Source organism: Anomalospiza imberbis, chromosome 5 (assembly GCF_031753505.1).
Source record: "Anomalospiza imberbis isolate Cuckoo-Finch-1a 21T00152 chromosome 5, ASM3175350v1, whole genome shotgun sequence".
NCBI classification, from domain to species: domain Eukaryota; kingdom Metazoa; phylum Chordata; class Aves; order Passeriformes; family Viduidae; genus Anomalospiza; species Anomalospiza imberbis.
Window position 1 is genome coordinate 9,419,054 of NC_089685.1, and position 14,527 is coordinate 9,433,580.

General features: G+C 36.6%; 1 protein-coding gene and 1 long non-coding RNA gene across 10 annotated transcripts in view; one reads left to right on the forward strand and one right to left on the reverse strand.

Annotated features, from left to right (window-relative positions):
* The window catches only part of PCLO (piccolo presynaptic cytomatrix protein), a 315,212-nt gene that overhangs the window by 284,101 nt on the left and 16,584 nt on the right, over window positions 1-14,527 (forward strand). The window lies entirely within an intron of this gene.
* LOC137474947 (uncharacterized) lies at window positions 47-12,454 on the reverse strand. 2 transcript variants are annotated; one of them, XR_010999572.1, is made up of 3 exons: window positions 11,974-12,454; window positions 2,879-3,014; window positions 47-1,189 (listed from the first exon to the last, which is right to left on the reverse strand). It is a non-coding gene; the product is annotated as an uncharacterized lncRNA (long non-coding RNA). The 2 variants fall into 2 exon arrangements; XR_010999571.1 differs by having other exon boundaries at window positions 2,879-2,987; window positions 11,974-12,450.

Sequence of the window (14,527 nt, forward strand, 5' to 3'; positions counted from 1 at the left end):
GCATAAGTGGAAAGACAGTGCTTCTGTCTGGAAACTTTAGAATGCACACTAAACATTCTGTCCTTCCATCTGTCCTGATGGCCTTTAAATATCTCCAGTGAAGGAGACTCCACACTCTCTCTGGGCAATCTGTTCCATTGCTTGGTCACCCACAAAGTAAAGAAGTACTTCTTCATGTTCAGGTGGAACTTGCTGTGCATGAGTTTCTGCCCGTTGCTCTTGTCCTACTGCTCGGCACCACTGAACAGAGCTCGGTCCATCCTCTTATCACCATCCCTTCAGATACTCACAGACATTGGCAACGCCTTCTCTCAGTTGTCTCTTCTCAAAACTGGATAGGCCCAATTCTAACAGCTTTTCCTCATGAGAGGAAAAAATTCTTGTAGCCCTTTGATGGACCTGCTCCAGGATCTCCATGTCTCTCTTGTACTGTGGAGCCCAGAACTAGACACAGGACAGCATATGTGGCCTCACAAGGGCTGAGTAGATGGGCAGGATCACCTCCCTCAGCCTGCTGCCAATGCTCTTCATTTGGCCTTCTTGGCACAAGGGGACACATGCTGAGCTAATTGTCCACCAGGACTCCCAGGTCCTTCTCTATAGAGCTGCCTTCCAGCAGGTGTAATCTGTGCTCCTCCCCAGGTGCAGAACCCTGCATTTGCCTGAGTTGAATTCCAGAAGGTTCTTCTCTACCCATCTCTCCAGCCTGTTGACCCCAGGATGCTGAGATCCATCTGAAGGGCTGCACAGCCCTCTGGGGTATTGGCCTCTCCTCCCAGCCTTGTTTCATCAGTGAACTTGCTGGGAGGTATCTACCCCTTCATCTAAGTTATATGTTGAACAAGATTGGACCCAGTATCAAAACCCTTGTAGGATGTCACTTGTTTCAGGTTTTCATCCAGGTCTCTGTGCCACTGATCAAAACCCCCTGAGTTCTCCTGTTCAGCCAGTTCTCCATCCATCTCACCATCCACTTGCCCAACCTTCACTTAATGACTTTGCCTATGAGGATATCATGGGAGATAGCATCAAAAGCCATACTGAAGTCTGGTAAACAACATTCCACTGCTCTCCCCTCACCTATCCAGACAGGTGTTGGAATTCAAGTGACGCTTGTGACAGGAGAGACTGCCTTCAGTGAGTTAAAGGAAGTTTTACTGTTGGAATTCAGTATTGCCTCATTTGAGTTCTGCAATAAATTTTGAAATAAATTAATATATTTCATTGCATTGCGCAGGAAACATTGCTTCACTTCTGTATGAATTATATAGTATTTATACATGGTGATGACACACATAGATGACATACACAGCCAAAGAGATGTAGTGGCCTGAATGAATAATGTTTAACAGTTTAGAACATGGTGTACTTCACTGAAATCTCAGCAGCCTGATATGGACATGAGAAGAGGGAACACACAATGAGAAGCTTTACAGTATGTGGAAAATACAGGAGTGGTGCTGGAGAATGCAGAAAAAATTGAAGCATTTAGATGACCGAGCAACTAAAGTTCTGTAAATTATTCCTGAATGTGGGAAATCTGTCCTCTGAGCAAACCTGAACTAAGACTCAACAGCTTTTACTCTATCAGTTAGAGTAGGAATGTTTTTGTCCTACTCTATAGGTGATCTTTAACTCCCCAGGTATTCACAATACTTTATTTACTTTAAATAAGCAGAACTGTATTTCAGAAAGTTGCTTACATAAATGGAAGGAATCCTTTGTGACACAAACTTTTTGGAAATCAGATAACCTGTCTTGTGTTCAGAGAAATATCCAAACTATGTAATCTTTTTGCTCCTCTAGTTGGTTTCTGTACTGATGCTAGTGGCATTTTTTGTGTCTTTTTTTCCTTTTTTTTTGCAGTAAATTTTGAAAAGGAAGGTAGGATCTAGGAACAATTTTAAGCGTAAAATTTGTATAATGCTACATGCTAGGATCAAAACTGGTATCAGCAATTTGAAATTAACTTACATAACTCTAACTTCATAAACTTAAATTTGAGCCCAAATATTTAGACTTGATTTAGACTTGATTCAACAAGTAAATACTTTGTGCTGAGGCAAGGTGCATTCCTAGGATTAAATCTACTTCAATGATATATATCTTGCATTTGAACAAATGAACATATATTCATACACGTGTGTTAGCATCTGATTATGAAAAAGATGCTTCTGCCCAAATTAAGGTGCAAATGAGATCATATACCAATGTCAGGAGTATGAATTTTATTGAAGAGTAGATGTGTGGTAGGGAGGGCAGAGAGAGCAGAGAGAAAGATTAAGTAGAAATGTAGTCACCACCACATGGATCACTGTGGCATTCTTCCTGCCCTTCCTCCTCTGGTCTTCTTGCTGGTGGGGGTCCTTAGAGTGTTCTTCTGGAGGTGCCACTTTCATACAATCTAACTCCCAGGTATCCACAGAATGTAGATGCTGTTCCCACAGCTTGGGCTGTTATGCATATAAGGACTTGCTTCCTTTCTCATGGTTTGCCATGGTGGGAATTTTTGTCCAGATAGGTTACACAGATCTGCCTCAGCCTGGCATCTTCCTGTGGTTGCCCTCTGCACTTATTGCAAGTTCCCACATCACAGTGGGGTTTTGTCTAGTGTGCTAATTCCAAACCTTCACCTCAGTTTAGGGCTGCAATTAATGGCTTCCTGGTTGCCATCTGTGCCTCTTGTGGTGCTTTATTTTATGGGAACTTCCTTCCCTGACAGTGTCTTGAGGTATTTCACTGCATTCATTAAGTCCTGACAACATGTGTGCATGTATATGTAGACATTTGTACACATATATAAGTTAGTGAATCTCACATAGATATACACATACATATAGACACACATATATTATGACTGAATAGTTTTTTTCCATACCTCTTTGGAAATAAAAAACAAACCTTGTTCCTGAATGAAATACTTCATCTGTGTCTGTAGGGTTCTTCATTATTCAAAATACTGCTTTTGTTTCATTACCTTTTATTCTCTAGAGAATGAACATCCCTGCTTTTAGCTGCAATGGATAATCAAAAAAGATAAGACCTGTGTTACAAATCTTACTAATATTCAGTTTTACAATTGGCTTTTATATGTTCTACTAGTTTAGTGGTCTTCTTTATTATAAACATATACAATAATTTGATGATTAGTGATTTCACTGGAAATTTCTTTTGAATCTTAAATAAGATTCAAAGATAAGATATTTCCTTGATAAGGAAAATTATGATCTGATCGTTAAGATTTTGCAAGCAGGACCTGCTTAAGCAGTTTGGGCATTTTGCTGAATAAAAAAAAGTTTTATTTCAGTCTCTTACTCATTCTGTTTCTATGTTAATTACCTAATTAAAAACTTAGAGTTTTGTCTACTATATATAAAAATACCTAATTCAATATTTTTTTTTCTAGCTGGGATCTTCGAAATAGGTAATACAATGAGAAATTTCATCATGGGATTTATGGGAGGATCAGCCACTTAAATAAAAAATTTGTAATCAGTGGAATGAAATAACCATTCTGGAGGTACAATTGATCTGACCTATTTTAGAGATCTATTTGCAAATAAGACCAACTGCATTCTAGAAGAGCAATCCCTCAGGTAAAGACAGTGACGTTCAGACAGATGAATCCTTGCAGCAGGGTTACCTAATGTCCAGCAGATTTTAGGTGACAGTCACTGTAAAACATTACTCTAAATGCATCAAGAAGTAACTTTCATGCACATTTAACTTTATTTGACAAAAATGCTAATTTGATTTGGTCTGAAGTTCTAAAACGACTGCTGTGCTCAACACTAAGTGCAATTGCCATTTGGAGTGTTAAGTTCCATAATTATCTTGAACTAACAAGAAGCACAAGATGGTGTCAATTTGGGGTTTTTTTTTGTTTTATTTGTTAGAAAAGCTCTAATTAGGGCATGAAAGATAGAATAGGGGGGAAGTTTTGGGTTAACACTTTACTCAAATACAACATAACCACTTTGAAATCATAGAGATATAATTGTTAGAGAGAACCAGGATGAACCCTGAAACAGGTCAAAAATCTACCAATTTTGTGCATCTGTAGATAGCAAGTACTAACTCTATTTCAATTGCATTTATATAATTTATTATTTTCAGTTTTCAGAATTCAGTGTTTCTAACCAGTCTGAGGGGGCTGCTTTTTTGTTTTTGTTTGTTTGTTTATTTTATGGATTGATTGGGGGGTTGGTTGGTTGTTTTAGTTGGTTGGTTGGTTGTTTTTTAACTAGGCAAAATAAATTTTGCCAGGATTAGTGATCAATTTAGCAATGAAAGAAGCTTCTCTTTTGGTTCTTCTTGAGGAAAACCCCACACTAGTCCTCTCATCTTTCCTTTCAAATCTCACTGGAAAATGTAAAAAAAAAATTTGAACCCAGCATTGTAGTGATGATAGAGAGCCTGCATAATTCTTCCATAGATTCATTTATTGACACAAAACTCATTAGAAAGAAGTAGGAACATTCCTGATTCACTGTATCTTGAGTTCTGTAGATCTACAGTTACTGATTGCCTCCTAGTCTTTTGTTTTGTTTTTTGTTTTTTTTTTTTGTTTTTTTTTTTTTTTTTTTTTTTTTTGTCTTTCAGAGGAGTTTGTTGTATTTGCTGAAATAATTTCACCCACAAAATATGTTAGCAGACAGCAGTTTCCCTTGTTGACCTGTGACAAGCCTGGCAAGAAGCTCTGGGTGCCTAAAGAGATCATATGTGCTCTTCTCTGAATCCTTTACCTCTGTGGAGATAGTGGGTCTGTCCCTGCTCACTTCACTGTAGTTCACCAAGAATCATAGCAGAGTTAAAACCTGTTATAATCTCGAGGGAAAAATCACAACAAGAAAACACAAGCAGATCATATTAAAACACAACATATAGAATTAGTAACTTCCTCCTTTTTTAGACAGTGTCCCTAATATTTATCATCACTGACCGTTCAATCTATCTCAAATTTGAACTATATATATACATCATATAATTTTAGAATTAGGCCTTAGGAAAGGCATGGAAATAATGTCAACAGTTCAGGAAAGTTCACTCTCAAATACTTCAGTGATTACTTCAAGGTTTAAAACCCACCAGCATTTAGACTTTTAACTCACTGTTGGTTAATGGAAGGAAGAAAAGGATCCTTCACCAGCTGGGAGGGTGGAAGTTAACCAACTCTTGGAAATCCTAGAGGAACAAAGATGAAACTGGAGAATAAGGGACAAAAACGATGTGGGAACTTGTCAGAGGGCATATAATAATTTTAATGTTCACACCATGGGCTTGTTTGGAAGCACAGACTTTGAAAGTTTGGGGAATGGGCAGCCCATGAGGAAATCTGACATATGTCAGTCAAAACAAGAGTGAGGAAAAGTATAAATTTCATTCTTTAGGTTTTTCTAGTAAAGAGTAACAAGGGACTGAAGTATCCTTGAGCTGTGAGGTGTTTCCAGGCTGTTACATTCCTTCTTTTGATTTTTGCCTAGCAGTTGGGCCAAAGGGACAACTCACTTCTGCTCACTTCTTAGAATGACCAAGCTGTCTTTAGATAAACTCCACATTCAGCTGAGTTCAGCACATTTCATGAACACTCATTCCCAGCATTATAAAACGTTGGGATTCACAACCAGCCTTCAACTTAAAATAGAGCACACCCAGCCAGACATTATCAGACAGAAAGATGTATCCAATGCATCTGAGCTCTCCAGCTCCCTCCAGCAAAAAAGGAGCGACGAAGAACTCAGCTTGCATTCATCTGACTTCTATCTCCTGCAGCAAAACTCTGGAATGAACTGGACTTGCTTTCAAGCAGAAGTGCTAACTTGTTGATAGCACCACAGCTATATTTAAAGCTCTTTTCCTGAGGCAGCTTTTCCTTATTGTTGACAGTAAAATAGTTGTGCTATAAAAAGAGATTTTTGTTTTCAAACAGTTGGGAAATAATGCAAGGACCACAAAACAGATTCAATATTCTTTAGACTTCTTTAAAATGAGCAAAACTGAAAATATGCAACTGGTGCCCAAAGCGATTTTAAAAATATTGAAAGTCCTGGCATTGGAGACAATGTCCTCTTCCCACAAAGCAATAGATTTTTTTCATGGTCTCATAGAAAAATGTACAGTGTCCACTCTGTTCTGCTCCAAACAGAGATTAAAACACTCTTCAAATCAGATTTTTTTCCAAGGAGGTCACTTGTACAATAAAAGTAGCAATTTTTCATGAAACAATATTAATTTACAAAATATCTTTGTGATCATTATTACTTGCATACTGGGCTGTAAAATTAACTATGCAGGTAGCAGGTGATAGGAAAGGATACTTCCCTTCCACTGGGTGCTTTTTACTATGAAGAAGATGAAGCCAGACTCTTCTCGGAGCTCAGCAGTCAGAAATAGGAAATAGATAACATTCACAAGCTGAAGTAAAGGAAATTCTAACTGAATAAAAGGAAAATAAAAAGCAAGCTAAACCAACCAACTCAACAAAACCACGCAATATAAAGTTTTGGTTCAAAACTCTACGAAAACACTCTTTTCAGCTTCATCTAATGTGGAAGTTAACCCTATGGGTGTGAGGTTGGACTGGAGTGCTCCAGCAGTCCTTTGCTCTGTGAGTCATTCTATCAGTTTACAATTGCTTCATAAACCATACTTTAAACCATCATTATGACTGTAAAATGCCATTTTTCCTTTCCCTGAACATCGTCCTGCCCTTCATGGTGACATAAGGTGTGTGCTGATTCAGGTTAGGTGACTAACCCAAAATCAATACACTAGGATGGGGCAGGGAGGGGGTGAGGTTACAGTGAGCAGGATCATTTCTGCCAACGAGCTCATTAGGCAGCTGTACAAACATTATGGCTACAGGAGATCAAGTCAGGGACACTGTATGGGGAGCAATAAGCAGGAATTTGGGGAGAGCTCTTTCAGCACCAGTGCCTATTTATGACTTTTTAAGACTTGGTGATTAGTTACAGGTAACAATCTTTTCAGCTAGACTGGTGCTGAGGATGGTATAATTTTCTTTAAGGGAACATCTCATCAGAAAGAGTTTAAAGCAGCAATCTGATTCAACTGCTTATTAAAAACTCCATAGTATTTTTCATAACCACTGGGCTAGTTGAATTCCTCCCAAGTAATTAGGTTCTATTACTTGATGTTCCCTGCTGCAACTGCCTACAGTTAATGTATTCTTTTCATTCCCTAATGACAACAAGACCTGGAATATCTGATCACAGGCTTTGTAAATAAGGGGTTATTAAAAAACCCAAAATTGTTAATTAACAGGAAAAAAAATCCAAGCCAGGTTGTTTATTTTTTCACATTCTTTTTCTGAGCGAAATGGTGATGGTTTTACGGTAAATCACTGAGGAAAACTCAACAATTTTTTTTTTTTGTCAATGCCAGTTGCGCCAGTTTTGTCAGTTGACAGCAGAGGAGTTAATTCTGCTTTTACCAGTGCCTTTTTTCAAAGCATAACAAACAGCTTTCAAAATCAGAAAGCACAGTACTCAGCAGGGTAGCAGACTTGCCTTATGTTTCTTGAAGCATTCTTGATAAAAAATACTCCTTTGCTGGAGCTTATATGTCACATGGAAAAAAGAAGTAAATTCAGCACGAAGCTTGAAAGCTCATTATCTTGTTGCCTCTATATGCTTCTCTGTGATAGTTTAGAAAAGTAATGAAGTTTACCAATGTACATTCAGTTGCTATTACTCTTTTTAACTGTAGTTGCCTCACCTTCCTGATTAGGACTACTTATAATTACTTATATTTTTGTGAAAATAATGATTGTAAACATATAATCCAGACCACTATCCTTTCTAAATTTTAGGGGTTTGCTAACTACCACTAGCATTATTATTATTATTATTATTATTATTATTATTATTATGGGATAAACCCAAACATTTTACAAAGAATAAGTAGTGCAAGTTGCTGAAAGTATTTATCACAAAAGGTCTGAGATAGAAATTTTGATTTTTTAATGGAAATTGTGACTATTAACTTACAGCATGATGGACATCTCAGGCTAAGCTCTATTTAATGTAGAGGGTTGTTTATATTGTGCTACTGAATTGTATTGTATGGATTTTATTTTGAAATTGGAAGTTGAATGCTTTGCACAGGATAATTAGATGTCTTGTGAGCCTTTTCAGTACCAAGTTTGCAGTCTCCACATCTGTATGATGATCCTTGGTCAGAATCATAGACTTAAAGGTCTGCATTCTTTCCTGCAGCCAAACTATGTTGGGAAGGAAGAATGAAAATGTGCAGAGAAGTTAAATTGATGATGCAAGGGATCCACAAAGTTTTGCTTCTGAAACCTCATGCAAGGGGACTTGTGGCCCATGTGGTTGGGAGAGGGTAAAATTGGGCGTCAAAGATAAAACAAAGATAAAATAACTTCAAAAATAAAACATGGTCTTCAGCTTCTTTGGCCATGAAATCCTGTATTTCACAATGATAATCACAATAGATAAATAATTAGCACTACCACTGATCAATAAGTCCATTTAAATTCATATGAATATAAATATGCCATATTTTCCAAATCAGATGAACAACTTGATCCCGCTCTCAGGGAAGAAAACATATGTCAATTTTACATGATCCAGATATCATACTTTGAATTTGAGAAAGTTGGCTCATAGATTTTAGCAAAACATTTCCTTCCTACAGTGGATCATAATTTGAATTGATCTTTAGAGACTTTATTAATGTTCCTGAACTAATCTATATATCTACCTCAATATTTGCATATTTAAATATTTCTGCCTTTATTTTTGTGCCTATGTACTCAGTGATTTATTACTTTCATTGGGAGCTCAGTAAAAATCTGTTCAAGTCACTAAATGCTAATGAGAACTAGTGACTTAGTCTTTGAATCCTTTTTTTTCCTCAGTCCTCAATCATTTAATATTTTGCATGTCCTTTAATCAGTTAAAATTATTTCTGAGATTTTATACAGCTGTTAATATCTTTTCTGACCTAGAATTAAGAGACTTATATTCTGTGAGAAAATATACATCCTAGACTGTTTTTCCTGACAGATGCAGAAACAGTTTGTGGGCATAAGGTTGCTCACAAATAACACTGAAATTGCAGCCTGACACTGGTTCATCTATGTGATGAAGTAGGAGAAGCTTGATCTGGTACTTTGCAGGGTTCTCTCTAGTGGTGCTGAGTGTCTCAGCTGGTGTGGTATCTAACCATGGGCAGGCACCTGCTTGGCAAGTCATTCTTCATGAGCATTACCCTAAGGGACAGTGTATTTTCTTGGGTTTGAGCCAATTCCAAGCAGATATTCAGTAGTCATATTGTGTCTCTTTAGGGTATCTAAAAAGGCAATGCTGTGGAGTTTTTAAATATTCTTTACTTTAACAAGACTGCTTTTGTAGCGACTCTTTGGATGAAGGTATCTTTCATCAGTTCATGTAAACCTGAACTGGAGGTTTAATAAATCTGAATATCAGATTTTTCTCCAATCTTCTCTCTTACAGTGTGAAATTCTTTCTAAATAAATTCAAAATCCAGGAAAATATATGTTCTGGTTTCCTAAATCTGCCTTTGGTTTTCGTTTAAACCCCCCACCACCCCTTATTTCTGTTCTAAATTGATTGAAATTGTAAAGAAAGCCCGTGAAATTTCTTCAGGTATTGGCATCATATTCATGGATGATGATTGCGAATGCAATGCTATACTTTATTACAAATTAATAATTAGTATATAACAGTAATATCTTGGGTGCTTTTCCATGTCCCAATAGCTTGGGTTCATTTCAAAACTCACCAGACAAGTTTTAAATAACATGCAAAAATCTATGTTGCACTTTCTATTTCTGAGGTTTTGCAAAACCCTACTTTCAATTCTGTTATGCACAGCTTTAATTTTTATATGTAAATTATGAGCAAGACTTCAACAGTCATCTTCAAAAGAGCAATGTTAAATCTCAGGGATTCTTGACAAAATCATGAGGGTTGGCCTCAGTGCATAAAGTCTATGAAGCATTAACTCTCAGAACAAGAGATTAAACTTTTTCAGTTGCCAGAAAGTAAACCTGCAAGATATGTCAGAGCATTAGCTCACTATGAGATACTCCTTTGTATTCATTTTTGGAAAGATTCAGCTAATTATAAAAGTTCCACTGCATGCATACTGCCCAGAGCAGAAAAGGATTTTCAATTAGTTACAAAATAGCTGGGTTTCTTTTTATCTACAGATAGATGGTGTATGCTTCAGTGACTTCAGAAAATGTAGAGAGAGTTTCTAAGCCAGACAGAGATAAACATCAACATATGTGCGTTTTCTTATTCCTCTTTTCTGGTGGACATCATTTGGAGGAAACTTTTCATCATAAATTTTCCAGTTGCAGGCGGAATTGGTATAAAATCCAGGTGAAGGCCAAGAAATCATAGCCTCAAAGCCCCTTATCTGGGACACCCTCAGATTCGAAGGCAGCATTACCTATTTTCTGTGTGGCACCAGGGAAAGGTCCCAGGATCTGAGAGGAATCAGTCTCTGACTTTTTTTTTCTCTAAAAAGTCCTGAAAAAATATTTTAGGTGATCATATAGAAAATTTTCAGTCTTGCACTATAAATCATTTCCCCTTGCATCTCTGCTACCTATCTATCATATTATCCCATGACTGAATATTAGGCCCTTTTATTTTACTAAAGTCCATGATTCCCAGCTCACCTTTCTTTGTGAGAGAAGTTCTACTGTCACTCTCATTTCCCAGGGAACTTCAGAAACTCAGAAACATTTGTGGCATTTTCACTCCTACAGAAGATTGTGACCTCTTCTGTAGCATCATTTTGCCACCTGGAACACGGAATTAAAATGTTGACCTTTGCCATTGTTTTTTATGTTTTATATAATTCCAGTTAGCTGGTTTCTTACTAATTCACGAACACTCTAAATAAAAACATGTTTTCCCTTTCTCTCTTTCTTTCCATCATTTCAGTCTTCATCACAAATCTCTGAGTGGATTTGCATAAGTGCTGTACTGTCCCCGTACTTTTTCTTCTGCTCTAGGTTTTTGTATAATATTTTTTATTCAAACATATCTCTGTGTATTTTAGCCATACACATCAGTTCAACAGCGCAATGAAATACCAACTTTAGGATGTCTGTTATAGCAGCTTGAGGGAACCAGTGTTGTATGAAATAAAGAATAATGGCACTGCTGAGTGCTGAATGAAAGGGAAAATGTAAAGTGTGCATTCCACCAAAAAGCAGGTACATTTGTCTGTAAAGATTTCTGGTGGAAGGTTAAAAACTAAAAAAAAAAAACAAAACAAAACAAAAAACCTAAAAAAAAACCCTAAAAAAAAAAGCATTTAATAGAAAACTCCAGGCAGGATCCAAAGGTAAATTGATATTTCTCCAGACTGGCAACTTTAGGAACCATGTCCACATTACTGTAAGATGCTTTCAGGCATCAGTTCTCCACGGACTATAGAACTCTAAATTTTGCATAATACTATGGAATACTCTGCAGAACATTTCTGTTCATCTCTCCTGAGCAAAATTTGGATTAATAGGTTTTTTTAGTTTTGACTGAGCTGATTCTATATTTATCCTATTAATGGAAAGGATCATCCTCCATTGCTCTGTTGGACAGATTATGCAGTTAGTAGAATCACAGTAGAGATTACAAGTATTCATTCTTATACTAAAATTTCCTAGGTTCTCTACAGCCAGCCCCAAAATACTCTGATGGTCCTGGAGACAGATTTTGTTTTCTTTCGTATGTTAGTCACAATGAGCTTTGTTAGAATTATCTCAGCTCTTACTGTCACACAGAATAGGCAATGTCTCATACTCTTACACTTAGTAGTCCTATTAGCAACAATAATTTCAGTAATCATTCTTATTTAATGCAAGAGAAAGAGCATCTCAACAGTGAGCTGCTACCACTGCACCAGGAAATGTAAGTATGCAAAAGGAAATCTATTAATATAAGAGCATACCTGTCTTCCACATGAACAGTCAGTGCAGAAGCTTTTGCTCTGGTACCCAAGCTGTGCAGCACACACGGCTGTGCTCTCCAGTGAGTAGCTCCAGGGAGGTATGAGCAAGACTTTAAGCATATTTCACCGAAAGTGCCTCAGAGCTGCAGTATAAATCTGAGGGGGAATCTGGAAATCATGATGTGAGGAGTGAATAGGCTTGTTCTTACCAAAATTTTTCATCTCCAGCTATCATGATAGTATGCCTACTAGGTTTATAGCACAAAAGAGTGCTAACATATTGTGTTAGGTTGGGTATGTGTATGGATGTTTTTGTGTACACAAATGCCATCTTCCACCTCCTTCTCAAAGAAAGCCTTATTAAGTTACATATGCCACCATGTGTTAAGTAATTTTTTTGTGGGCTATAAATGACTCGGCCAAGCTGTGAAATGAAACAGCTTGTTCCACTGCACTAACAGTGCAGGCTCAGTGCTTATTGTCTGTGCAGTAAATGTTCGATGAGTCACTCTCCAAACGAAGCCACATCATATGTGGTTCTTACACCAAGTCCTTTTCACTGTGTGAACATCCTTGGGATAGGACAGCTTTATGACAAAGAGAAAATATCAAAATATACAATTAATTGCACTTTTAAGTCAGAAAACAGTGGTATTTTTTTTTCAATTTGATTACCACTTTTAAAAACTTCAGCCTGTCTAGTAAAACTAAGCCTGTATTAGATATTTAGGTAAAATCTACTCCTGAAGTTAGAATTTTACCTTTGAATGGTTTTCTATTTATTTTCCTAATGAAATATATTCTCTTAAGACAGGCATCTAATTTTATCCATCTGCTTTGAACTTTATTTTTCTTTGTTTTCATTAGACTATATGTTCAAAACACTACAAGTAATGAAAGATCACTACTTAAACAGCCCAACACGTCCTTGGGTTTACATTCAAATGCAACATGATTATTTTTGCTTCTGTCTGACCCACAAGTTCAGCAGACGTTATATAAATAAACTTTGTTTTCATGTTATTCTTCCCACTTCTGAGCGGTCACCAGGTTTCCTAACAGAAGACTACTTTTTGCAAATGCAACCTGCAAGCATTTTGGTTTAACTATTTTCATTTTTAGCTATTTTTTCGGAAATACACTGTTCTTACAACATCTTCTAAGCACTCCGTGTAGTTTAATTTAGGTTGGTGAATATCTGTTTACAACCCAAGTACAAGACATTCTGTTCAAATTATTTGTCTCTCTTTGGATTCCCAGAAATAAATACAATAAATGCAAAACCTACTTGGTAATCTAGCTTTTCCTCTCCTGATATTATGCTACATAAGATTTCTGAATTATGTTTATAATTATTTGATCTTCTTTATTACATCTTAAAGGACATTTTCCATTATCTCTTGCTACCATCCATGTGACTAATTTTTCTCTCCTTGAAGTGCTTATATTATTTCCATTCTACTTTCATCATATTTTAAAGTAAGACAATCCATTTCCTGAGACTTTCAGTGTTTCAAGCCAGAATGTCTGATTTCTCAAAATCAAGTGGGCACAATGAATAAATAATTCTGTTGTGATACTCACACCTTCATATGTATATTCAGAATGAAAAATTTTTCATTATTTTGACACAGAAAGTGAAGGCTGTCTCAGAAGGGATTTTGTCATTTCAGACTATGCTGTTGAACTCTCAAAATCTTGCATATCAAAATTTAAAAAGATAAAAAATGTCTTTACCATGAGAGAGGGAAAGTAGCTTAAAATCTGTCAGTTTTTAATGAGAACCTAAGCAAATCTAGCAAAATCCTCCCTATTTTTGTATAGTGAGACCCATTTTGTGTTCTCATATTGACATGGGAAAAAAGTGCAGACTCAGTCGTCCTACTTTAATAAAATATTTATGCTGTGTTACACAAAGATTATTATAGCATTGTGCAAATACTTAACTGAACTGTTGTTATGTCAAATTCTGACTTTTGCAGGCAGTTTGAAATTTTTTTTCTCCCTTTAGCAAAACATTTTCTCCTTTGTAAAGCTGCAGTAGAGTAAGCTTAAATAGTCAAGGTTCAGGTTGCTCTGTATGTACGGCACTAGTTTTCTTCTTCTCTGTGTATGAAGGTTTTTTAAATACAAAAAGCCAGGGCAAAGTGTGCTTTTCATCATCAAAATTTCAGATGTGCTGTGGCAAGCCATCTTGTATGCAATTGAATCTGCAGCGTCTGATATGTCTCATTATGTAAGATGCTAAAATTGTGAAGACTATGAATAGACATTTAGACTTGGGCAGTGATTTATGGCGAGGATGAAAGGGAAAAAGGTGGTTGAAGAGAATATTTCCTTCTGAGATTGCATAGTTTCCCCTTTCAGATTCAGGCTGCACCTATCTTTGAAGTTCAATTAAAATCACAAGAATAATTTCAACCATCATTTTAGCTTTCTCTCAAGTTTTAGTTTTCTCTAAAGTTATGGAAAATTATGGAGCTGTAAATTTTAATTTTGATACTTTTAGCCTAGTTTCACTGGCTAAAAATCTGTTTTCTAAATGGCAGCCATT